General features: G+C 39.5%; 1 long non-coding RNA gene across 8 annotated transcripts; it reads left to right on the forward strand.

Annotated features, from left to right (window-relative positions):
- Positions 1–1632: 1632 nt before the first annotated feature.
- Positions 1633–25441, forward strand: LOC129784619 (uncharacterized). 8 transcript variants are annotated; one of them, XR_008747573.1, is made up of 8 exons: positions 1633–1940; positions 2517–2574; positions 3684–3868; positions 4080–4224; positions 8543–8600; positions 8852–8926; positions 10370–10521; positions 20995–25441. It is a non-coding gene; the product is annotated as an uncharacterized LOC129784619 (long non-coding RNA). The 8 variants fall into 8 exon arrangements; XR_008747571.1 differs by lacking the exon at positions 20995–25441 and adding an exon at positions 12821–15419; XR_008747569.1 differs by lacking the exon at positions 20995–25441 and adding an exon at positions 14994–15419.
- The last annotated feature ends 615 nt before the right edge of the window (positions 25442–26056 follow it).

Raw genomic sequence — 26056 nt, forward strand, 5'->3', positions numbered from 1 at the left:
GAGCCTGTGTTCACAGAGGGCTTCGAAGCATCCAGATTTATAAACAGGAGAGTTGAAGACAGTTTTAATAATAACCTGAATCTTACGCTAAAGCACAGAGGCAGGAGTCTCAGTTCATTCATAGCTAGAGCAATGGTAATTTGGAGCATTTGGTGGAACAGAACTGGTCATCACAAAGCGGAGGCCAAGGCTGTAAAATCTGACACAATTGAGACCTCTGGCTTACAAGGCTTTAGGTTAAGCACATGTGTCAGTATTTGCATGGTCTGCACCTAAATCCTGTAGCTGCTATTAGAGCTCATGGATTACAAAAGCTGAGTTATCAAAGTGCTGAGTTGCTGAGACAAGTGTTACCACAAGCTTCTTTTTTTTTTTCTTTCTCTTTTTTTTTTTTACACCACTTGGCTCCATCACCCTAGTTTATTCCTGAGTTTATTAGTACAACACAATCCTGCTTGAGATAAATAGCAAGCTAGATCTTTCTTGATTAACACTAAATATGATATTTTCATTCAATATATATAATTCTCTTTTATTCTCCACTGTGGCTACCTTAAAGACACCTAGACATTTACTTAAAAATTATTTTCAGACAGTAAGAAAGCAATTGAATGTAGCTGTGTTCATGGAGCAGTCTCTGTCCCCAGGAACCAAGTGACATTTACAACTTTTTGCCTTCCAAGGAGTAGTCTTTGAGTATTTTCATACTCCAGAAAGTTCTTTTAAGTATTTTTAGTCTCAGGATTGTGGGAGGGGATTGAAATATTTTGTGCCAAGATTTTCAGAAGGTGTATTGCCAAAAATGTCTGTGTAGGAAGAGGAGAAAGTACTTAAAAATAAAGATATTAGGTTCTTTTAACCCAAATTTCAACTGGTATGCTCTCCTTCATTCACAGAACAAAATGCCATGCACCAAATATACACAAACATAAATACACTTTGTAATTTTGCTGATCCAGATGCTTTTCCAAACATATGGTTGATTACAGTAAAAATTTCAGAGAACTCTTACCAAATCTGCTTTTTCTCTGCTTGCCTTTCTTTTATAGTCACTTTTTTCCTGTTCCAAACTATGACAGGCATGTATAGAAGTGTATCTCAGAAAACAAGAATTTCCCAATCTTTCTCACCTCTTAGCATTCTCATCACCTGCAATTATTCAAAACTATAAAACCCTGGATTCCTTTTCTTGGAAAAAAAAGCTACATTAAGTAAAAGATTTGTGACTGCGATTGATTACAGACTACAGAAGAACACGATTATTCTGAAGGAAAAGTCTTACAGATAAATGGATTATAGTTACTTACACTTTCTGACATGGGTTTGAAATATTCCATTTCTGCTTTTGTAACCCCTGGGTTCACTCGTGAGAGCTGGGTGAAACTGGGTAGAAACGGATTAGAAACATTTTCCATTTTCCACTGTCCAAAGAGTGCACACACAACACAAAAGGAAAAATTAAAGAAGATATTAAAATGTCTTTCTGTTTTGGAGCTTGACCCTGCATTCCCTTATCCCGTTACACTGGAGTTAATAGGGCTGCTCTACTCCCACAAGGACGATTTAAGCTATTATTAGTAAGAAACGGTTCTCTTCCTTACATGCTGTTCATCTGAGTGCAGAGGAGGGCATGCAGAGGAAAACTCCCCAGACTTGTGTGACAGGGCTCTGCGGACCCGCAGCCCCGGGATGGTGCCGGTGCCCCTTGCCGTGCCCGGGCAGAGCGCAGCGGGTCCCTGCCACCCCGCACACCTCGCCCGGGGCCACACCAGCCGGACAGCCAGAGCCGCACGCCAGCTTTGTGGGAAGGGGGATGCAAGACCGCTGCGCCCAGCAGAATCGTACCTCCAGTTCATGCACTTGGAGGCACCCAGGGAAGGATTCAGAGTTGGTACTTCGAAGTCTCTTGCCTGAAGGACAGCTGCTCTTCACTTTCCAGGGTGGGAGCGATATAACTGCTAGAAATCAGCAGCTCTAATGTGTGTGTGTGGGGGGGGGTGTTTGTTTCAGAGCTTTTCTTATTTTTCTAAGCCTTTCCTCTTTCCCTCTGCAATAAAGTGGCCATTGTTTTTACTCATGCTGTGCTGGAATAGTTTTTGTTTACAATGAAATATAAGTGATGGTAAACCTTTCAATGTTAGTTTATTACCCTTGTTTTCCACCACTTTTTGTTTGCTTTTGTGCACGTAATTTTTGCTTTCATTCTGTTCTAATTTGTTTGCAGTCATTCTGCAGACAAACATCTGATGTAGCGTGGACCACAAGTGGATCATAGATCACAGTCTGAGTAACAAACATTTATTGATGTACTTACTCTTTTGGTAGATTTTTACTTCTTCTGTAATTTGTTTAAGAGTTACACTGGACATCTCAAAGAAAAATAAAAGAGCCTCTATTTTGATTTATAATAGCATTTGTTCTCACACAGGAAAAAAGAAAAAGAAACTCAGAAAAACAAAAGAAAAAATCCTACTTCAGTAATGCAGAGTTTTTAAAAATTACATCTCTTATTTCAGGTCCCATTTCAACTGAAGATGTGAAAAATTAAATCTTGGTGTACCTCTTTATAATCAGGTGGGTGGACAGTCTGTGTGCTGTTAACATGGGGAGTGTGTGTGTCAGATGACATATGTGTGAACTGATCTTGAATGTAGCCGGGCAGCTAAAAAACACAGGTTCCAATATCTGGAGAGATTAGGACTCAACTCACAAACAGCCATACTCTATTCTGAATGACATGGGGTGAAAAAAAAAAAATTATTTAGAAAATATACCTCATTGGAGAAAGAGATTTATATTGCATGAGTGACTTCTTTTTAAATTAAATGGCAGGCATCCTTAAACTGTAATTTACTGGCACAGCTGAATTCCCCAAGGTAACAAAGCAAACTCCAGGGCTGCATCAAGGAATGCTCAGTAACCCGCCACCAGCAGACAGCAACAAGCCTGCAGTGTCTGCGAGGTGGGCAGGCGCTGGAGCTCAGACCCGCAGCAAGCCGCTTGCCGGGGCTGCCGACGGAGAGATAATGAACCTCCCTTTTCTCCTCAGCTTACTGATATTTGGGGGAGGTCATTCCTGACATGTGCTGGGTTTACGTGACATAGTGGTATTTTTTGACCTCATGAAGCTGACAAAGCAAGAAAATAACACTGTAATTTGAAGCCCTGGAAGAGCTGGGCAGGGGAGACCATGAAATCCTTGGCCTTTGTTTGGCCTCTGCAATAAATTTGGTTGCACCGAAGGGCAGGTGCTTCTGTGACTTTCCTGCCATTTCTGATGCTGCCGGGCTCTTTGCAGGAACATTTACCTTTTTGCAGAAATGTTTGCTTTTATCAAAACCCTTATTAAAGGTTTTGTGAGGTACTTGGGAACATTTTTAATTTCAGTCATCGGTAATCTCATTGACCAGAAGTTTAGTATCTGCTCTGCTGAGTCAAAGCTGCAGATACTCATTTCACTTAAGGACTGTAAGGAAAATAGAGCAGCATTTCCCCCTCCATTTTTAAATGGATGATCCTCCTAGATTTCCCACATACTATAAACATCGCTTTTGGTAGATCTGAAATATTCCTGCCACATTTAATTAAAACTTGTCTTTTTGTATAATCCCATTTTCTCTTTAAGTCTCATTAACTGCTTCTTCCTTGTCCTTACCTCAAATCAAAGCTTTTCTCATTTTCAGGGCTCCCTGCTGCTCCTGACACCATCTTGCTCTCAGTTCTTCATCATTACTTCTAATGGTTGGTAGGCAAAACCACCAGGTTTTTGCAGCAGACTCACATACTGGGGTGAAGATGTACAATTTGGCAGCTTTTAGACATATAAGGTTTAGTGAGATGAATCCCTACCCTTCTTGTCCTTGCATCTGTGAGTACTGTTATTATTTCTCTAGGAATAATAGAGAAATAATTTTCCTTCATTCTCTGATTACTGTCATGATTTCTTTAGGAATTTCATTAATCTGATTTGATGAGACTGCCTCCTAAGCCATGTACTGTTGTTGCTTCTCCTTTGGCTGACCTAGGATTTTTGTGCGCTATGAAGTAGCTTATGTGACTATAAACTGCATTTCTTTCAGCATTTAAACGACTCCGCTGTAAGATCCAGAGTTTGCTTCTGCATGTACTTATGAGAAAACTGAAAGAAACGGGAGCATATGCACAATTTAGGTTTAGAAGTCAGAAAAATGGTTTTTCCTCACTATTCATCCATCCTAAAAAAAGGTAAGCTGACTCCAAGACAGTGAGAAAGTCTGAGGGCCAAATTCAACACTTGCTTATAAGAGGCTACTAAGTTTGAGTATGAAGGGTGATAAAAAATAAAGGAGGGATATTTATCACATAGGCAAGATGTGACTCTCATTTTCATGCTTAGAAAGTTCATTACACCCGCTCGAAGTCTGTTTGCGCTGCCAAAAGATTATTAAGAAACTGAAGTGCAGATGAGAAATGGCCCCAAATTGGGGCGATAAAGACCAGCAAGGAGCTTTACAGCTTTGTGCTATACTTTATTTCAAGCACCTCCAGATAAAAAGTTCAGGGACAGGAGGCTGCGCAAAGCATGAACTAACATATTCACAAGGCAAACCTCAGAATCACAAATAACTTATTATTTTATAATTTGATTTCTTCGAGTGCTGCTAGCCCCAAAAGGCCAGCTCTTAACTGCTCAATTTTCTACATTGACTCTAATTAAGGTTTTCCTTGGCTCATGATCCTGGTGAACTTGGAGAACTTTTTTCTTTTTTTTTTTTTTTTTTTAAACCTGCTTTTCTCACCAGGTGGAGTGTTCCCTGCAAACCCCAAAACTTATGAACTTTCCAGTACATTTTACAAGATACTTTTGTCTACATGTTTGACTGAAGATGGAGGCATTCCACAAATCCCCAAGTAGAAATCATTTTATTAGCCAGGTTGTGCACTGTATACAGGAGAATATGGGATTATTTGTTAAGAAATTTACTGCCAAAGAATTTATGGCAGTAATATAAACTCACAAGTGTCCCTTTCTGCTGAGGGGGAGTTGACTTCAGTAGCCATATGACTGATGATGTGACAAAGTGTGATAGGGAATGCAGCTGCTGGAACAGCAAAAAATAATTCCTAAAAACCAGAGATAGAACAGAGAAATACCTTTAAAAGGAAATCATTTATTATTATTATGACCATGCTAATTAACAATTCCTTCAAAAAGCCTGAAGATGACTTGTTTTTCTTGTCTATATCAGTTTAGAACAGGTAAAAACATGAAAGTGTTTGTTACTATTAAAACATGAAAGTGTTAATTATCTCTACCTCTTTGAAAATTATTTTTCAAAAATATTATTTTTTACAATGTAGCTATACTTAGTTAATTTAATTTACCATTAATTAAAATAATTCCTATGCAGTTTTCAAGGCACTGCATGATGCTTTTGTGTTTGAAATTCTATGTTTGACAGTGTAAGTTTTATCAGTGATTTCTGCTATTCATGTAAGGTAACACTAAGGAAATTCTGTGCTGACACAGTTCTCCTTTAAATCAGACTGGTTATTTTTGGCTTTTGCTCTTTGTCATTTTTAGTTTTTTCCAGCACCTTCTCTCCCCCTTGCTTCCTCCTGTCTTCTCTCCTCCTACTCCCCAAAGCATGGAGAATTTCCAATTTGGATTTGAACTCTGCAGCTGGCTACTCTGTCAAAAAAAGCTGAACCAAAACTCCAGATTAAGGCTGAGTGAATAGTTAATGGATGTTTCGTTTCTTTTTTGATCTGGAAAAGCAACCCCCCTCCTCGAACTTTATCTGAAGTCAAATGAACCTTGCCATTCAGTCTCAAAAAAAAATGCTTTAGTTTAGAGTCTGTTAATTTCATTTTGTTTTTGTTGTATTTTTGTATTGAATTTAGGCAACTTTGATCTCAAATCACTGTTTTGAAACAAAACATTCTGTTTTGAAATAAACTGAAATGAATTATTGTAACATAAGAAGGAAAAACCTCCACCTTTTTTGGCCAAAAGTCTTCACTGCACTTGGCAAAAGCATTATGGATAGTTTTGATCAACCTAGAACAGATTTTCTTTGTCAAATAAACAAATTTCTTGGAAAAAAAAATCCATATGTACTCCATATATAGTATGCAAATATAGGATATTTGCATATGAATATTGGTTATCTATAGGTGTAAGCCTACCGCCATGTAATTCCCTTTGAATTCAATCATCGTAGTCCAGCTGCCATGCCTAAGAAACAAATAGTCGTTTCCTTGTTTAACGAAGACAAAACTCAAGGATCAGAGTGGGCTAAGCAGCACTGAACGCGTGTGCACACCTGCTCGTCCTCCCTATCCCCAGAGGAAAGGAGACCCAGGGTGCCTGCTAGTGGTGGGGCTGGTTTCTCCTTCCCCAGTCCCTCTCCTGACAGCAAAAGCCAGCCTGGCTTTCGACAGCTTAAGCAAAGGAGGCAGCTGGGGCATTTTTTCTTCCTCCAGCACTTCACTGAGCCTTGGCAGCTGCCTGCACTTGCCAGGAGCAGAGTGGTCCCGAGGTGCAGCCGGGGCTGTGCGCTCGGGGGGACATGGCCGTGCTCCAGGGACTTGGTATACCCCGCCATGGCAGCCTGGCGTTGGCGTTCAGCCCTGCCAGCCCAGGCTCTCCTCAGCACTACTGAAGGGAAACAGGCCCCATGACGGAGTCAGTCATGGAAGCAATTTCAAAAAGCTTTTGGATGAGATGACCTCCTTCCTCTGCTGACTATAGAGGGGTGAACTAGGCTCTGAGTGGTATAAAATGACCTACTTCTTCTCTGTAAAAAAGGGAGCCAAGAAACTACCATTCACCTTTCTTCTTTTAATAGCTGTGCTAAAATAAACTCTCCCTAGTTGTGGCTGATAGCATGGAAAAGCTTCGGTTTAAGCTGGGCAATGCTCTAAGGAGCCAGGGTGATGGCTGGATTTGCGATACAGCAACAGCCTGTTCATCACCCGGCACACTCTAAGGCAGCTCTCCTAACATCTGTACAAAGAAAAATATCGCTTATCGTATCTTTCAGCATTTATATTTCTTTTCAAAGGTAAATTAACATGTTGCTTTTAGAGTTAGTTCTGTTTAATGTTATTCAGATTTCAGTTTCAGCTATTTCACACCTTTCAAATTCATAAACATGCAAACGTTTTGAAGGATGTTGTTTGGATTCCTTTTGGCTTTGTGGTATCTGGCTCTGGTTTTGTTTATGGCTTGGTTTCTATGTTTTTGAATTTGACTCCTGATTTCTTTTATAGTATTTGCCTTTTTTTTTTTTTTTTAACCTCTGCATTCTCTAGCTGAAAACCTGGAGCATTAGAAACTCTTTGTAAAGGGTATGTGCCATTCTGTAGCTGTTGTTGGGAGTTATGCTAGCTTGAAGCTAAAAAAAGAAAACACAGAGGATTTGATGAAAGCATGTATATAAACTAGCAGAAAGCCTTTTGATTTCATTCTATATTGCAGAGAACAAAAAGATTTTCTGGAAACTTCTGTGGATAAAATTACTCCACAGTAATAATGGTTTGAGATACCAGTTACTGAAGTTTGAATCAAATAGGGATGTGGGCTCTGTGTTTCCTCATCCAAGTGGTCTTCTCACAGGGCAATGGCAGAAGGGGAGCCACGGCATTTTTTTGTGAGAAATTTCATCTTTTACGTCAAATCTTTTTGGGGATGTGAGCATCTCATCTAAGCTGCTGCTGTTTTGCTGCTGTGGCTTCATTGTGACTAGTTTGAATGCCAGGCCTTTTTTTTTTTTTACACAAGGAAGTTTAGACCACAATCTTTAGACCAGTTTTTCTTGTGTTTTACTAAGTAAATACTATAAATAGTTAATATTTGGAATCCACAGATGGAGAAGATGAAAGCATAGAAAAATTAAACGGCTTGCTAGAAGGTGAAGAGTGAGCCAATGGCAGAGCCAAGAAAGGCACCTTAGACTCTCATTTTAGCATGTAACTCTGGCCAAGACGACTCAGCCTTCAAAAAGGAAAACTGTATTTTGTAAAACTGCTTATTATTTTGAAGATTGTGGCAAAAGTATGGTGCCTTTTTTGTCAGATTTTGGAATAACCTGTAGTTCCTTACCAAGACAGCCCTGTTTTGAATCTCCTCTGGGGATTGATATATTTTAACCGTAGGGATAAAAACATTACAGACTTTGGTAGTATGTGCCAGACATAGGATCACAAAAATGTGAAAGCTGGGTCCTGTTTCCAGTCAGAAAGGCTAGATATGGGAAGTCTTTACTTGTCTGCTCTTGAAAAAGTAAGATATGTTTTTATTGGAATCCAGTGGCCCCTTTACATTTGGTTTAAACTCTTTCCACTATCTGCATGTCAACTGTAAAATATAGTACTCAGATTTCAGGGATTGAACATGGTAAATGTTCGTGAAAGCAGAAAGACAGAAGGCTGTGGCTCCCAACCTTCTTGATACATGTCTCCATTTGACAATATTCCAGTAGAGATGCAGATACTAGTATAGAGACTTTTAGCTTACTGATGTCTTTCTTTTCACATTTACTGCTCTTCACCTCCTCAGATGTACCTCTGTGACCACGGGTTGTCTGCATACCACCGGCCAAAGGCACAGGGCTAAGGTAGGTGAAGTTTACTCCCTGGCAGCAATGTTATTTCCAGGACAGGATTTCTTTCCTTACTGTAGAGAAATCGGGTCCAAAAGAAGAAGGACTAGGATATAGATTTTTTAGTGAGATTATTGCTGATTTACCATTGCTTAAATCAATCTGTTACTATTTGGCACCTTTAAATCACATGGGGTGCTCTTGTCCTAAAACATCTTTTAGAAAATTTCTCATTAAAACACAGCAGACATTTACTTGAATCGCAGGCTGTTAAAACAAATAACCTTCACTGAAACAAAAGAAGAAAATCATCCTTTCAGCAGGAGGAACAGCAAATGAGGGTAGGTCAGTGGCCAGAGAGCTTCATTCTGGCCTGGGGGACACGGGCTGTCTCTGCATGACTTGGGCTTACACATCACCTCTGACCTGCTGCAGCACGTCCTTCTGTGGCTTAAGCTGGCGCGTCATCTCCTGATTCCCATTTCAGTCTCCATAGATACCCCTGGGAGAATTCTCCCTGGTTTGTCAGTTTAACAGGCAACAAAAGAAATAATTGTCCATGTTGGTTTTTTTTAAGGAGAATACTTTATCAAGTGCTTACTAATAAGGGACTGCAGCTGTCCTGCAAACGATGCTGTCTCAGGGGTGCCATGTGCCTTCAGTGCCAGCACAAATGGACACTCACAGCAACCTCTACACATGTCACAGCAACAGCCCTATACTGGGATGGCTGCCAGATAAGCAGGGAACAAGGGCATAAAGAGAAATTTAATGAAAAGCAATAGCAAAAATACGTACAAGACTCAGAAAATAGAACAAAGAGCAAAAGATATCTGAGTTGGTTTTATTTTGAAATAAAAGTTTATATGTTTAAATTCTTAAACATTTTTTCTAATGTTATTTCTCCAAATGAGTGTAGTTTCTTTAGCTTTATATACAAGAATAAATAAAATAGTCCAAGTATCATAGCAGGTTCCCAGCTATGCTTCACAGGGCTTGGTAGTTCTTGAGAATATCGTGGTAGTCAGTGAGGAAAGAGGGGCTCCTCCAGGAAGAGACTGAGAACACCTAGGTTCATTTCTCTGGGACTTTGTAAAAGCACCTCTTTCTCAACAAAAGACAAGACTGGCCTTTGAACTAAGCAACCAAGTTCCTGAAATTAAGCAGTGTGAGTATCTCCCTAACTGAATGCAAACATGGTGTATCTACTTCCACTCAGAAGCTGCTTCGACTGGTTTCTTGTGGCTTTACAGCACTGCAAAACAGTGAACTCTGGTAGGAAAATCACATTAACCTTAGCCTTCCAACAAGAAATTGTTGCTGCAGATGTCAGAGAAGCACTATTTGGTCAGAAATGAACACAAATATAGTAGGTGTTTTACTTCCGTATTAAAACCTAAATGACAATGTTTTTACAGCTAGAGAGTCTGCTTTGTATAATGCATAATTCAGTATAACACTGACAGTTCCTTTTGCCCTATAGGGTGCTCTAAACATGTTGCACTCTTTTTTTCTGTGCCACCCCTGTTCATTCTTGCATGGATAATTATGATCAGGCATGTCAACACACACTTGATCTTTGCTCTTGGCATTGGTGCACTTAAGGTATTGCCCTGTCCTTTTTAGGAACTCTCCTTCCTAAGCCACCAGTAACGTAGCAGGCTGTACTGTTTGTTCTGTGGCTGCACTGAAGACCTGAGATAAATCATTTGCTGCTGGCGTGAATAGTACCACTTTGTAGGTGTGCATCACCTGATTCTGGCATACTGAAAATATTCCTGTAGGTGTTTTGTTGGTGCACTGCAGCCTCCTGCTCCTCACCCTTGAATCTCAGAAAGTGTTGCTGGAACGCCCATGCTACAGGCACGTCCCAGATAAGCTACACTTTCCTCCCTGTCCATGGTCTTGGAAAACCTCTGCTTCTTTCACCATACAGGTACTTTTCCTCTGTGACCTCCTAATTAACCATCACCTTATGGGAGATTGTATGATTCATTAGGTGAAGATGAAAAGAAGGAAAACAATGATCATGAGTTGCTAGGGGGAATGTGGACTTGGTTTTGGCAAATCTGATTTTTGTTTATTTTTTCTTGGCTTGTGTTTCTGTATCTGATGGGGCTCTTAGTCACCTTCAGAGTGCGCTGTACTCAGAGCAGCCCTGCTGCAGGCACTCAGCTTTTTCATATTGAGTAAAAGGAAGCATAGTTTTGGGGATGATTTCTGTACACTGCAGAAAGGGAGTGCTTTTCCATGACCACAAGATAAGCTCTTGCCTGCACTATGGCCTTGACTGTGTTCCTATGCTCTATACAATTTATCATTCTTGATGCCATACATTAACACACACTGCTGTTTCACATTTCTAGCTCTGTCCATCTCTAAGCAGGGTCCTCACAACAGCTGACGTAACAGGCAACCATGCTATTTGGGGAGCCGGTGTGTTTGGCAGTTAGTCATGCACTTGGTGGCGTTTCTGCTTTTTTCCGTTATTCTTTTTCGCTTTTTTTAACAAGAATCGTTTAAGGATTACTTTATGTATAGAACCATTGCCAATATTTTCTATAACCATCAAGTAAGAGCAAGTATTTTCCACATGCCTAGAACTAAAGCCATTTCTTTAGGAACTAAAGAGTCACTGGAGTGAAATTTAAGAACATTATCAATGACTTGGAAGCTCATTTAAAAATTCATTTTCAAGGCAGGATTAAAGGGAACTCTCTGTGGATGTATTCACATTTTCATTAAGCATGCTCCCTTGCTACACTGTTGGTTAACAGTTATTACACTGTCAAGTTGTTATTTTAAGAATCCATTCAGGGATCTTGAGCTCCAGTACAAAACCATATGGTCTATCAACACATGCCTTTATGCTCCTCCACAAACTACGCAAAGCACCTTGAAATCTGTTAACTAAATGTAGGTGCAAACCATACCACCAATCCCTAAGCATTACTGAGTGTTGGTGGTGGTATAGGAAGGCACTTGGGTGGCATGGGTGAGAAATTAATTTCTATAACAACTATGGTGCCTTGATTGTTTTGGTTTTTGTCTTCCTACTGATATACAAAGACTTGAACTTTTTTACAAGAACAAACTTGTGTATGCTTATGTTGTAACTGAGGGGATAGGTCACCAGCTTAGGATGTGGAGCACAGAGATTCAAGTATCTGCTCTACCTCATTTAAGGCACAGCTCTTTGCCTTCGCCCTCCTCATTCAGGAATTGGAAGGTTGTGGGGGTTTTTCTGGGTACGCTGCACACAGCAACTCTGTATGGCTGTTGAGCTATGCAGCACTTGTGTGGTGGCGGTGTGTGCTTCTCTATCTCCTGGCTGATAACCAGCCTGCATTTCTGACAAAGGCTCTCTTCAAACACAAAACATTTTTTGTAAAATGTTTTGTTTCCTACTGAACATATTTTGCCAAAGCTTGATCTCATCAAAGCTAGCCTGACGGATCTTATTTACCACTCTAAGGAGGTGCTGACCATCTTACCTGCTCTGCTACAGGCTTTCTGATTACACAGCATATGGAATCCCTGGAAGAACTGTGCAAATCTTTGGAATCTCTAATTTCAGACACAGGAAGTCCGTATAATAAATGAGTCCAAATTTGGCTAATTTGGTGTGTGGAAATTATGGTTCAATATTTTACTGCATATCACTTTCACATCAATTTAGCTTTGAGCAGGATAGTTAATGCAAGTTTTATTTATGAGTGAATACTGATGTTTGATTCTATGTTTAGAGAAAAAGACTACAGTAATACCTATTTTCTGATCTGAGTGGGAATAACTTGCTCCATCTTTTTTCTTAAAGTGGATGGGTAACCTAGAATTCATTTTGTGCCATCCATACCCATTAAGTCAGCCAACTATTAAGATTTTAGTATGAGAAGAACTTTAAATAGTCATTCATTTGGCCCCACGTCCTTTCATCTGTGTCGAAGTACATACTTCAAATCCTAATTCTTCAAAAGCTTATGTGTGTGACTACTCCCACCAAGGTTAACAGGAGTTGATTTGTACAATGTTAGCAGAGCACATAGAATTCTTCGTAGACTAGTTGCTCTAATTGGTGCTGCATGGGGAACATAATTCTTCACTAATCAGGGACCAAAGCAAAAACTAGTGTAATGTAGACACTTATAATAAAATACTGCTAGGGCCTTTGAATGAAAGAATACTATACCTGTCTGTATTTTCATGACATTTTCACAACAGAACTGCATTTCCAGCCCATTGGAAACACCTGTGAGTTGTACCTGACCATCATGGTTGCTTTTTGAAGAAACTGGGAAACTGGAGAATTGACTAGCCCTGCAGTGAAGGCACAGGCATAGGGGTGGAGTAGTAGTAATAGCAGAAAACAGAGAAAATAAAAAATGGCTAGAAATGCTGGGAATGATGTGGGCTTTTTTTCTGGACATGCCTAAGCATAATATTACAGCACATTTCACAGCTAACCAGTGATTGCATGCACTAGTTGTAGTCTCTAGGCAGGGATTACTCATTTCATACACCATTTAGAATCAATTGTAGTGATTCTGCAAAGTCAGTACATACCCTGGATGCAAGATTAGGAGAAAGTGTTTTTGTTTCAAAGTCTTTTGATGTTTCTGTTTTGAAGTATTTCAATTTTCCTTAGACAGCACCCCAACTGGCTGATGATATGCAACAGATTAGATTCTCTTTTGGAAAATAAAACTTTGTCAAATGAAACTAAATCTTTTCCAGTCTCATGACAATACAGACACGCCTAACCGCTTCATCCTGGAAGGCTAAATGAAGTTGAGGGTTTGCAAGCATTGTTAAATAGGACTTGTAGAGGAAGGCAAGCATATACATTTGAAGTACGAATATTCAGAACGGTCAGAAATACAACAGCCATTTATGTTTGCAGAGGGTTACATATATGTGTGTGTATCCTCACAGAGTTCTCCTAATCTTCTGGGTAATGAGAAATACTGTATGTTCCCTCCGTAGAAAGTAGTGACTAAAAGACTCTGCCACGCGTCCCTCTCAGGTGGGCATCCTAGGCTGTCACATAAGGCACTAGAACAGCAGAAAAGTTCTGGTTTCCTGGGCACCCTAAATAAAGCTAAAACTTGTAGTCTGAAGAACATTTACAATATTTTGGAGGAACCTAAGGCAGGCTTGTAGCATGAGTTTGACAACTGCAGAGAAATTATACTGCACATAGGTCAGTTTTGACTAGCTGCTTATGACTTTTCAAAATATTTATGAGCAGTCAAATGTTATTTTCAATAAAAGTATCAGTATTAGGATTCAGAATCATTGTTTAAGATTTTATAATTGTATGTTCATAGTCATGGTATTTCAGTAGAGAAGTCCTTAAAGTGCTTCATCAGTGTTAAATTGAACTAAAGTCATCCTATGCTTTCCATTGCCTCTCAAAACTTTTCAGTCTTAAGGTAATTTCATGTCACATTAAACTGTTCGTTAAAAGGCCTAACAATTTTGAAGGATTTGATTACAATAATTTTCCATTTGTTTCTGGCATGCTGTGGTCTCATAATTGGAAATACTAACATATGGATTGTCCCCAAACATAGTTCATGCTTCATAGTTCACGATTTCTTAAGTTTGTCAATCAGAATATTTTGATAACATTCATTACATCAATGCCAGTGGAAAACAACAGTAGAAAACTGAAATTTAGAGAAAATATTACTCAAGTTGCACAGAATCTTCTGTTTGAGCATGGATGTTTTTGTTTGTTTGCATCTCTCATGCATTTAAACAGTCAATGGATTAATTCTATTGTTGCTTAAACCCACATGATTTCATCCTTTCTTGCAATATTTAGTTCTATGAAGCCAGACATGAGTATGTGGCCTTTAGCATATCTTCTTCTCTTATGAGCATGTGTAAGGAAGTTTGAAAGTGATATGTTATTCTCCTCATGTTAGAAATGGCAAAACTAAGGCAATGAGAAAAAAATACGGGTTGTTCAGAGACACCCATCAGGCCAAGGGCAGAACAAGAACTGGACATCAGGCCTCCTGCGTTTGATCACATCAGTGCTGTAGCACTAGAGAAAACTCTGTACTTCTGTGTGTGTTCCTGGGCAGCACACAAGCAAAGGGAGACCAGGAAAACACAAGCAGAATTTCATTAGCAGACTGCCCTTCCCCTTGCATATCTTAGCAAAGTTTTTGTCAAAGTCGAGTCCCTGTGTTTCCATTGGGTTGTGAATTGCTGGGCCATACATGCCCAATGGCAGAGCATGTACTCTGTCAGGCACCAGGGTTAAGGGAGGGAGTTTGCCTACACAATCCTCTAGCTACAATTAAAACTACTCTATCTTCATCAATACAGGTATTAATGACATTGGCATTCAGTACCTTATTTCTTGATCCCTTGCTGCCTCTTTCTCCTTACCTTTAGATACGTGATAGGAAATGGTCTTCTGAGGCACTTTTGCATTACAACCGTTCCTCTTGAACTATAGGAGATGAATGATGTCTAGGAAAACAGTCATGGGTTTTATGATTACTACAGATGTTTGCAAGACCTTCCTTTCAGACAGTGGAAGTTCGAGGTGAAGCAGAAGATTAAACTTAAGCACGAACAGCTGCAGCTCAATGTGTCTTCTAGTAGACACAAGGGTACTTTGGGGGGAAGGATCCTTTTCCTCTGCCTCTGAAGTGAAGATATATGTGGCTTGTTGATGGAAGACTTTGAGAAGACTGCTAGGTGCACAGAGGATGTTGAGCGATTTGAGCATAGCACAATGACACTGGTGATTTCAAGTGCTCAGAACTCAGCCCAGCCTTGCATCTTGTGGCAATCTGAGCACTAGGAGAAGGCAGGCCCCAGTTCTAAGTTTCTGAAACATGGGAATACTTTAAAAATTGGCCATATCCTACCTTGTTACCTATGTCCAGTTACTGGTCCAGTTACAACCTTCCTGCTTTTAAAGCAATCTGAGTGTGTAGTCCTTAGTACTGACTGATGAATGATATTTAGTTCATGTATTCACATTCTCACCACCTATGTTATTGAAGATACAGAACTTCCTTCTTTTTTGTGGCTGCTATATTTCCATTGTGATTGTAATAGCATGTATTTCTGCAGGGTTTTCTACTTTTACTTCTCTTAGTCTTGAATTTCAACATATTTTTCTATTTATATGAGGGAGAGAGAGATTCAAAGGGATAGAATTTATGTTTGTGTGCGTGTGTGTGTGGGCAGGGAAGATGAGTTAAGGTTCACAGGTAGTTAACAAGGAAAAGTGTTATAACAATGTGTACTGACTAACTTCTGGCTATACACTGCACTTGTGGCTTAACACTACATATATCTTTCCCTTTCTCATACTTTACTATACACTTTTATATGTTATAACTGCTGGATAGTCTGGATAAAAATATTAACCATGTTTTGTATGATTTCTAAGGTAGCTGTCATCCTTAAAGATATGTACCTGAGCCACAAACTGTTGGAAGCTGTTAGCAGAATCTGGTGAATAAGTTTTCCTCTTACATGCTTTACTAATTATCCACTTTTGGCTACTGTGAAACACTGGCCACTGAACTAAATGGACCTGTAACCTGATCAAAGATGAGTGGTCTTACAAACACATCAAAAGAACTGCCCAGAAATGACAAACAGCCCAAGAATTGTGTAAATTGCTCAGCAAAAAGGTCCCAAAAGCCCCATTAGGTTATCTGTGATCTTCTCACGTAGACAAGTTGTGGGAATTAAAATAAAGTGTTATTCAACATAGAAATTATTCATTACAAATTATTCACTTATGCTAAGCATGCATTTTCTACCTTGAGAAGAGTACAGAAAATTTTGCTTCTTCAAAACCAGGGATACTCTGAAGAGCAAAGAATTTTTTTTCTTTTTTGTTGTGGTATGTTTCCCAAAGGCTATGAAATCCAGCTTGCTTCTTGTTAATAATTCTAATAATTGTACAATGAATAGCAAAAATAAAATAAGGAAGCTGGAAAAATACTAATAACAATTCTCTTAATTACATCTATTATCCAATAGAGGATCACCAGACTCTTGAAGAGTGGAGAGAAAATATTAATTTCATTTTTTCAAGGCAAAACTCTCTTCCAAGACCACACAGCAAGTTAGTGGCAGATCTAAGACAGAATCTGTGAGTGTTGGCTCCTAGCTGTGTTCAGACTAAGGTGTCTGACTTCCCTTTACCCTAACAGTGGCAGGACATCACTATCCCAGCCACAAAGAGCTATTACATCTTCTCTACAGGATTCCGGTATATTTTTCTCACCTTTGGCACTACAGTAACAAAAAGATTTGTTTAACTGAACACAGCAAAGTTCAACAGTGACTGGAGTTACTGGCAGGAGATCGTAATGTAAGCATCTGATTTATAAATAGCTGAGAAAGTTTATCTCTCTGGATTTGCAAAACATGCTGTCATGAAAAGAGATTGCTGCTATTGTAAATACTATGGAGCACAACATACATGAAGTTTAAGCTGAATTTTTCTTGTGATTATCTATATGCTTGCAGGTTCCCCTCTCCAAAGCCCCTGCATCTGACCAGCACCCAGGATTTATAAAACAAAATGACAAAAGGTCCTGAGAACAATTGTACTGAGATATACTGTAAGCTTTCACTAGGCCCAGTGGAGTAACAAATGTCTCTGCATCCTGCTTTATTGTCATGAATCCTTTGGTATCTATTTTCCTTCCCCTCTGGCTGTTGGATGCAATTAGTTCATCTGAAATTGCATGCCAAAAGGCCCTGTTTAATGGCTTGCAGTATATAATCTTATACTGTTTTGGCTTTGAAATTTGTCCTTCACATATGCAGCATAGGGTAATGGGGATTGTATTATTCTTTGTCATCTGATAAGCCTCAGAATCTGTATATAAGGATTTTTAAGTCATAAACATAATTCTGTCTAGAGAACTGCAACCACAAAGCTGTCTTTCAGTTTTCCTGTGCACAATAGGTACATTTGTTTTTAGGAATCACTTGCTACAACATAATAGAGAGCTTTTTTCCCTGCTATCCAACCCTCCACTTTTAATTAACAAGACAAAGGGGACTGGGAATTTGCACTTCCAGTTCCAGTAACCTTTCACCTCCTATAACCATGGGTCTAGAATTCACCCAATAAAATCTAGAAACATAAAGGTTATTAAATCCAGTGTTTTGAATGCTTTTTACAAACATTCCAGGCAAAATGAGAATGTGAAAAAAATCAAATGTTAAGTGGCACAGAGGAAGAGAATGGTGGTCCTTTACCCAGCTCTCTTTGCTCTGCTTCATGCCATTTCCTTCCCTGGAAATTTGCAGTCCAAAATTCTCATCTGCCCTGGCTGATATATAAGATAAGAACTTCACGCCATATTTTGAAAGCCATACCTCTTTATTCTTACAAAATGTCTCAGGAAAACTGACTAATATCTTCTTTCTTTGATCACAGTCATGCCCAAATAAAAGACAAGACCAGAAGGTTTCCTCTTCCTCCTGAGCCTGAGGCACGAGCAAATAGTTCTGCTTTGCTAGCAACAGATATTCTGATTGGAGAGCGATTTCAGGACTTCATGTCTTTTTGCTAGTTTATTCATTGATTAAAGAGTTTTAGAATGTGGGTTTAGTCTTTTCTGTTATCTAGCAGGTGCTGGGTGGAATTAAAATTAAAAAAAAAGGCAAAAACTACTGAAAGCCTTTGGCTAAAATCAGAGCTTAATTAGAAACAGAATCCCTTGTGACTCCTCTACTGTTGATTCATACAGTAGTAAAGGATACTGCCTTCATTTAACTGCAATCATCATTTATATCATATAATTTACAATTGACTTAACTTATTAAAAGTAAATGGATTACAGCATGAACTTCACAACAGAATAAATATCTTATCTCATGTAAAAATTCAGAGGTGAAGTCAAAGCCTTTGGTTCAATGATGCAGATGCCAAACAGCTAACTGGGTGTGCAGGGGGTGTGCACTGCACATACACAGTCACAGTCTCCATGAAACACGTTTCTCTAAGAGCAATTAGAGCATGGGGATGTCCTAGGGGATGTCTTTTCACAGCAGCAGCACCTTGTGTGGCTCTACTTGACATTGCCCAACATCTTCTCAGGCAAGAAAATTGCCTGAACTTTTTAAAGTCTGTTGATTGAGCTGTTTATTTCCTAAACATTATCAGATTTTTAAAGATTTGTTTTGGCAAATAATGACTTTTCCTGTTTTCCTGCTGACTAAAGTTATGCTGGCTCAAATTACTTGTCAAAGATTTATTTTTCAGTAGATGTTAACTAGTTCTTTTTTATTTGTTTCTTTCACTACACATTCAACAAAATCAGCTGACACTGAAGGTTTACACCAGCTCTGCATACTGCAGTATCATGTTGCTAATTTATTTTCAAAACTCCTTTGAGTAGGTCTTATTGAAAATTAGAAGCAGTCGTCTTTGGAATAAGTTCTGTGCTACAAGCACCCTGGCAGGCAGCACTAAATCCCCTTCCCTGGAGTGCACCCACCCTGGTAACCTGATTCAACCTCTGTCTGGTCTGTTCTCTGCCTCCTTCCTACCCCTTTCCTACAGCATACACCAACACGGGGCAAGGCCTGCAAGGGCACCTGTGGCTCATATGGGTTAGGCAGGATTTAAAATCACTGCCTTTTGTATTTCGGCTAACTTTTAGTGAACATGGAGAACACCAGACTTTCAGGACACATGCAAAACTAAGTCCTTTCTCATAAATTTCAGCTATGACCTCTTTACACTGCCCTGATAGAATGTAAAGAATCTTAGAATTGAGGTAAAGACAGTGTCAAATATTGGAGGTTGTTCTGTCCTGGCAATGTTAATGTGAAGGAGTCTGGGTAGAGAAAGGTACACTTCCCTTGTACCAGACAGCGCTTGACATAAATTCTGGGGCAAAGACACAGAACTGGCTGCCTCTGCTCTCTGTGCGGAGAGGGAAAGAGAGATTAGAGGGACTTTGGGCAAGAAGAAGCCTGAAGTTGTCCTTGCCGCAGTATTAGCACCTCAGGGGTAGCTGAGGCAGATGGAGGCTTGAAGCCGTCCACACTGCAGGTGAGCATGTCTGTGGAGCTGCTTTAAGGGTGAACTGAAGGTGGTTCCTCAGCCAGCAGTATGGGCACTTCTACAGCACAAGAATTGCAGTTGTTTTAGCTTCAAATCTTCGGGATCATCCTGCCACACACAGTAGGCATAGCTGGTGGATATTCTCTTTTAAAATTATTTCTGCTTAGTCCTGTCACACAACCCTGATACACATCATCTACTGAACGGAAATAGATGAGTTTGGTGGTCCAATATCAGAAATTTTTCATAAACTTAGCCCTTCAAAACCAAAATACATTTTTTAACAGTGAATGTGTTTCCTCCTAGGGTTCGTAGTCCTCACTCTGTCTCACTAGCAAATAATTCCCTTCTTAACTTAGCAGCTGTTTGTTTGGCATTTGTATTTCAGGGGGTATTAACACTGTGAAACTCTGGCCACAAGTTTCAAGAAGCTCAAAACACAAGATGTGTTTTGACAGGGTAAATGGCAATGTTTATCAGTTCTGAAAAGTGCTAGAACCACTGAAGAGACTTGTAAGATTAACACATGCCCTGTCTCTCACACACTTACTAGGTTTACTAAGTGAGTTACGGCTAGGTTGTAGCTAAGGGCAATTTCATCAACTCTTTCACAAAACCTTAGGCTGAGCTGGTGGTGATGATGAGTGAGTGAATTGCAGATGTAAGAGCTAGGATACCTCACTATGCATTAGTACCTGCAGGAAGCACCTGGCAGCAGGAAGGGGTTCACTGTAGATGATGAGCAAGTATGAGCTGTGTGGGAACTGCTGGAAACGTGATGATAGACTAAATTAAGAAGGTCAGCAGGACAGTCAGCATATTACTTAACTGGGTCATCTCAGCCATTAAAGAATAGCCAGATAAATATCTCCACAAGCCACAACGCTTCTTCTGAAGTCATGGCCAAATGGAGCTGTAGCGTAGTTGTTATTCCACTACTAACAACTTTCTAGAGGGTGACAATCATGATGACCACTGTAATAATTCAAATGTGTTTCACCTTACTCAGACCTAATGTTAGAGGGAGGAAGAAATTATTTTGTCTTGAACTTCACTTGGTTACATTATATAGTATGATCTTGTTTGAACTGCACCTTTTGCCCATGGGAAACATTGCAGTGATTTTCATTATACTGGTATGTTACTTCTTAGAAGTTCTTTTCACACATTTGTCATTCTAAGGGTTATTGAGTTTGCTATCCTCTCCATAAAGTACTGGAAGTACGTACTCATTTCTGCCTGAGACTGGAAGATGTCAGGAACTCAGAGGCAAGCTCTTCAACAGCTATAAACTGATATATCTCACTTATAGACTCTTTGATCCTAATTTTCTTTCAGGTTTTATCTTCATGAAGTATCAAAATCTCCATTCTCACTAGTTCCAAAACCATTTGTACCACAGAAGAGGGAGATGAAACCTTGAGAGTTTTTGATCTTGTAATTATTAGTCACTTCCAATCTGTGTAACTGGATAAAAGAGGATGGGTTCTATAACTGCATCGCGTGTCCAGTGATGACAGTAGAGCGAGCAACACTCTTCCAAAGTCTACACAGTTGTACCCCTAGAAGCATACCAGATGGGAAATGGAAAAACAACATAGCAGACATCTTTTTCCTGGGAGGATAAAGTTAGAAACAACAGTGTATTTACATGAAGAGGTAACAAAAATCTGTGATTAACATTTGTTTGTGTAAGTGCATTTGAGTAAATATGAACATGTCCATATCTGCACAACACCACAAATTAGAGACCAACTCCTTACTTTGTTGTTTTAGATGTATTGTTTTTTCTGTGGCCACTGCTATTGTACAATGTTATCTGGATCACATGTCGAGTAGTCTGCAGTTCATTAATTTGATGAAATTAGTCAGTGTGTCCACTGACATTGTGTATGGTTAGCCTGTCAGTCGTCTCTCTTCAATGCAATATACCTTTCTGAAAAGGCATTTCCTAATCTCCAGGCTATAATCTCATTAGCACTGCCTGATTCTAACCAAATAAATAGAAGTAAAGACTGATTGCTTGGTCAAAGCACTGCAGCTCAGCTCATGAGCTGAAGGTTTCAATTATTAATTTACCTCAGTGGAACTATATTGATTTACATCAGCTGGAAGCAGGTCACGGAAGCTCTTACAGTCTAAGGTCTATATTACGTTACAGCAGAGCTGGCTCAAGTACTAGTAGCAGTGGAACACTGCATGGGCTAATTTTATGTGGGAAAAGCCAGGTCTGATAATTAAGGGACATCAAATTCTGTTTGTGTACCCAAGCAGGCTCATTAAAATTGAGCTTCTGTATTTTGGTGCAACACTACAGTGAAGCATACAGTCCAATTTTGCCTTGGCAAGTGTGAATATAGTCCTCTTGAAAGCAAGAAGTTAATCAAACTGGCAGGAAAACCATGCAATACCCAGCCTCCCTAATGTCTAGACCTCAAGTCTGAATCTCAAGGACACTGAGGTACCTTTGTGCTTCTCTGTCTTTGCAGAGCTATGCTAATTCCTGCTTGGCAAGTCACTGGAGGAGTGGGTAGAGGAATCCTCAATTTTTAAATCAGAAGTTGTTCCAAATGCTACATTGCTACTGTATTCATGATGTAATAGAGTGGTTTTAAAGCTACCTCTTGCAACCAAAGGGTAGAGTGTGCCTCAGGTTTTCTCATGCACAACTCATCCTTGGGCTCTGGCTCGACTACCTAGAGCTGTTGACCCCTCAGGATATTTTAAATTATGCCAAGAGGGAAATTTGGAAAGGGATCTCTTAAGTGTTAGCAGAGGGGGAGTGCAAACTTGGCTTAAAGCTGCCTTTGTGCCCTGCAGCTGAAATGGCACAGTATGCTCCTGAGCTATAGCTAACAATCTGGCCCTCAAATCAGTACTGATATGTAATATGCCCAACAGACTTAAAAGCAGAATGGCACATTTTGTTGAGCTGCATAGTGGTTTTGTGGTGAATCCCCCCCTTTTTTTTTTCCTTTCCAGGATTGTGATGGGAACACCAAACTCATTTATATTTGTAGTCTACTCAGGACTGGGTTTTGTGTCACCAGAACTAAAGAGCTTTTACATATGCTTGCTGCATGTTGAAATTGTAGGCCAACAACCAAAGAAAATAGGTGAAGATCAGGCAAATGAATTAATTTCTTTTGTAAGGAATACATATTGCTGTATATCTTGGATTGGATCCTCATTCATGGCTCATCCTTTTACACCACTCTAGCAACATAAAACAATCCTTATGCAGCTTAAACATCAGTACTATTGTATTTGCCTTCACCATGGGGCTCTGTTACAAGGTTTTCAATTGAGCTGAAAAATGGAACCACGATTTTTACTTCATCACTTCTTTAACTGACCCATCTTCTCCCAAAGTTTACCATCTGAAGCTGTGTTGCCAGTTCCAATACAATGCCTTACCATAAGTAGAGGGAATTTTTGCACAAACCAGACCTTTCTATTAATAAGAAGTTAAAATAAAAAGTCAAAATTGTGTCCTTATACTTGCTTTTGATAAGGGCATTCTAAAGCCCACCAGCATACAATGTTTTTCTAACAATTACTTAAAATAGGAAGCAGTTAAATGAATGCAATCCACTTCTTCCAGTTAACATTATACCATTTCATTTATTAAACACACCAGGTCTGTTATATTTATTCTCCCTTTCTACATGGAAGTTGTGGTTTTAACATTTACACATTTCAGAATATTACTTTTTAATGTTTAAACATGTCAAGTGATTTTGACCAGACCAAAATCCCAAATCCTGTAACAGGTACAGATTTGCATTTTCTGGATGCTGAAAGTAAGTGTTGAAAAGAGCAGGTAATCAACGGTACAGAGTGCTGATGGTATATTCTAGCTTTTTATTACAGAATTATGTAATAAATCTCTCAAAACTGGATATTTCCATTACTTAAAGCTAACCTGAGGCAAGCCAAGGCCTGCATTTAACAGGAGAAGGGTCTCTGAAAGAATGGTAGGAAACGCCTATTAGTCATGGGTCCATTCTCCATCTAACACTGCATTTCTTCTGGAAGTACCTGTGTGTCCTTCATCACTTCCTCCAGCCCTGCTTCTAACCAAAGATGATAGGTGGGATTCCTCAAATGTCTCCTAGAAAAAGCTCAACACAGTAGAAGTTAATTGCCATGTAGACACCATACTGCTTCTCATGCAGGTATAGGTAAGAAACTACATTGCAGCCAGAAGATGGTAAGAGAGAGGCTATTCACATCTTCAGGGTACACCCTTGGTCCCAAAAGGAAGAAGAGCTGAACATGAAAGTACAGATTGTTCTACTACACCAGGGCACAAGCATGTGAATGTTTGGTGGATTTCTTTTTCCTTCCTTCCTTCCTTCTCTTCCTCATTGCTTCTTTCCTTCTTTACTTCATTTCTTCTTTTCTAGTGAGCCTGTGACCTCTAATTTCCTATTTTTTAAGTGCAATCTTTCTTAGCATCTGCATTTCTGTTAGAAAGTTTACTTTCTTTTTTTTTTTTTTAACTTCGGAAACATTTGATCTATCAATTAATAAGTCTTCAACCAAACACAGTAAAGAAGGAAACAATTGGACAAGCCTTTGCATTTGGCAGGAATCTTTAAGACTCACTTTGAACAGCTGGACTCTTTACAGTCCTTGTGATGCAGATTAAATGAAAATAATACATGGCAGAAAACAGCTAAATCATTTGAACTTTGCAAGTTATAGCCTAGAGCCATTTCACTACAGCTCATTAGGGAGTTTATGTTTATAATGTAATGCCTTTAAATAGATTTGATTTTTCTAAACAGGGTTTTGTAAATTAGAACTTTCCCAGGGGGCTAACCCAGCGCAAGCTGTTCCAGTTGTGGAACACATCGTGACTGAAGAGGCAGCACTACAGAAGAAAGGGTTTGCTTAAAAATGCAGAGTCCTGTGTATTGTAATTACGTGAAGGTTTAGGAGTATCAAAGTCATCTGATGTATGAATTATGTATGAACAATACCCAGCACTCCTGGGATGCATTCACAGGTTTGCCAACCTCTCATATTTGGAAACAAGCATTATCCTCTCCCTGTCCCCCAGTATTGTGATAGCTTTAAAAATCATGAGATATTGCAGATAAATGTGGTGTCAGCTTGCTTTGCAGCTATTCATTCTCTAGTTGTTATGCTTTTCAGTCTTCTAATTTTTTTTCTTTAATAAGGAAAGTTTTTCACTATTTTCCTCATAAAAAACCCAATTATTTCCTTGCATTTTCTTGATTCTAATTGGCATGGCATAAAGAAACTATACTCATTTCTGTGCAAACACAGACTTTTCCTAGTCCTACTTTTCAGAATTCCTTCCTTCCTTCCTTCCTTCCTTCCTTCCTTCCTTCCTTCCTTCCTTCCCTCCCTCCTTCCTTCCTTCCTTCCTTCCTTCCTTCCTTCCTTCCTTCCTTCCTTCCTCTCCTTCCTTCCTCATATATACTCCCAGCTATGAACAAAACATAGGTCCAGTACTGTCCCACTTGGGTATTGAAAGCTGAACCCTAGGCAGAAGTTTTGGAATATTTTCACAGTAGTTAAAGCACATTACAGTATTTGCATTGGTTTTACTGATACTTAGTTTTCCTGGAATACTTTCTTTTTCTGTTGTATTGGATGGAGCCAGATGAGTCTGTGTTTTTCACTGTTGATAATTTCACATTATTTTAAAATGTAGCAAATAGAAAATAACACCTAAACCTAATGAGACATTATGCAAACATAAAGTGAAAAGAGAACCACCACCATCAAAGTACTGCATCTAGGGAAATCAGTGTATACAATCCAGCTCCTGGTTCCATTTTTTACAGTTAAGTATGGCCCTGGTGAGTACATCCTTCCAATAGCCTTCCAGTATTTCAAAAGAGGAGCCCATGTAATCACAGACAAGGAGGCTGATTCACCCTGAAAGGAGACAGCAGTGTTCCACAGAGCAGCAACTCTTCTGTCTCATGGTCGGAGGTATTCCCAAAGGGACTTCCAGATTCCCAGCGCACTTTTCCAGGAAAGTCATGCACAGAATAGAGCAAGATACTAGTTCAGGTTTTCCCTGTGCAAGGGAACTTCATCTGCTGTGTCAGAATGTCTGCAGATTTAGAAAGGGAAAATCTCGGACTTGTATTGCATGCACTTTTTTACACAGCCTCCCAAATCCTGCCCCCTTTCTGAGACCTGTTCCACCCCAGGTGAGGCTTTCAGCATCCTCATTCTGCAGAAAACAGACAGGTTCTACCTGAAGACCTTGACAAATGTATCATATTTAGAGATGCAATGAAAAGGATGTGCTCAGATGTGGAAATCTCCACAGGCACATGACTAAGCTGAAACTTTAAAAATGCCTTTATTGAAGAAGTGCAGGGGTCTCCTATGTCACTGGAGTTTTATTCTT

The sequence above is a fragment of the Falco peregrinus genome, chromosome 5, assembly GCF_023634155.1.
Source record: "Falco peregrinus isolate bFalPer1 chromosome 5, bFalPer1.pri, whole genome shotgun sequence".
In the NCBI taxonomy this organism is placed as follows: domain Eukaryota; kingdom Metazoa; phylum Chordata; class Aves; order Falconiformes; family Falconidae; genus Falco; species Falco peregrinus.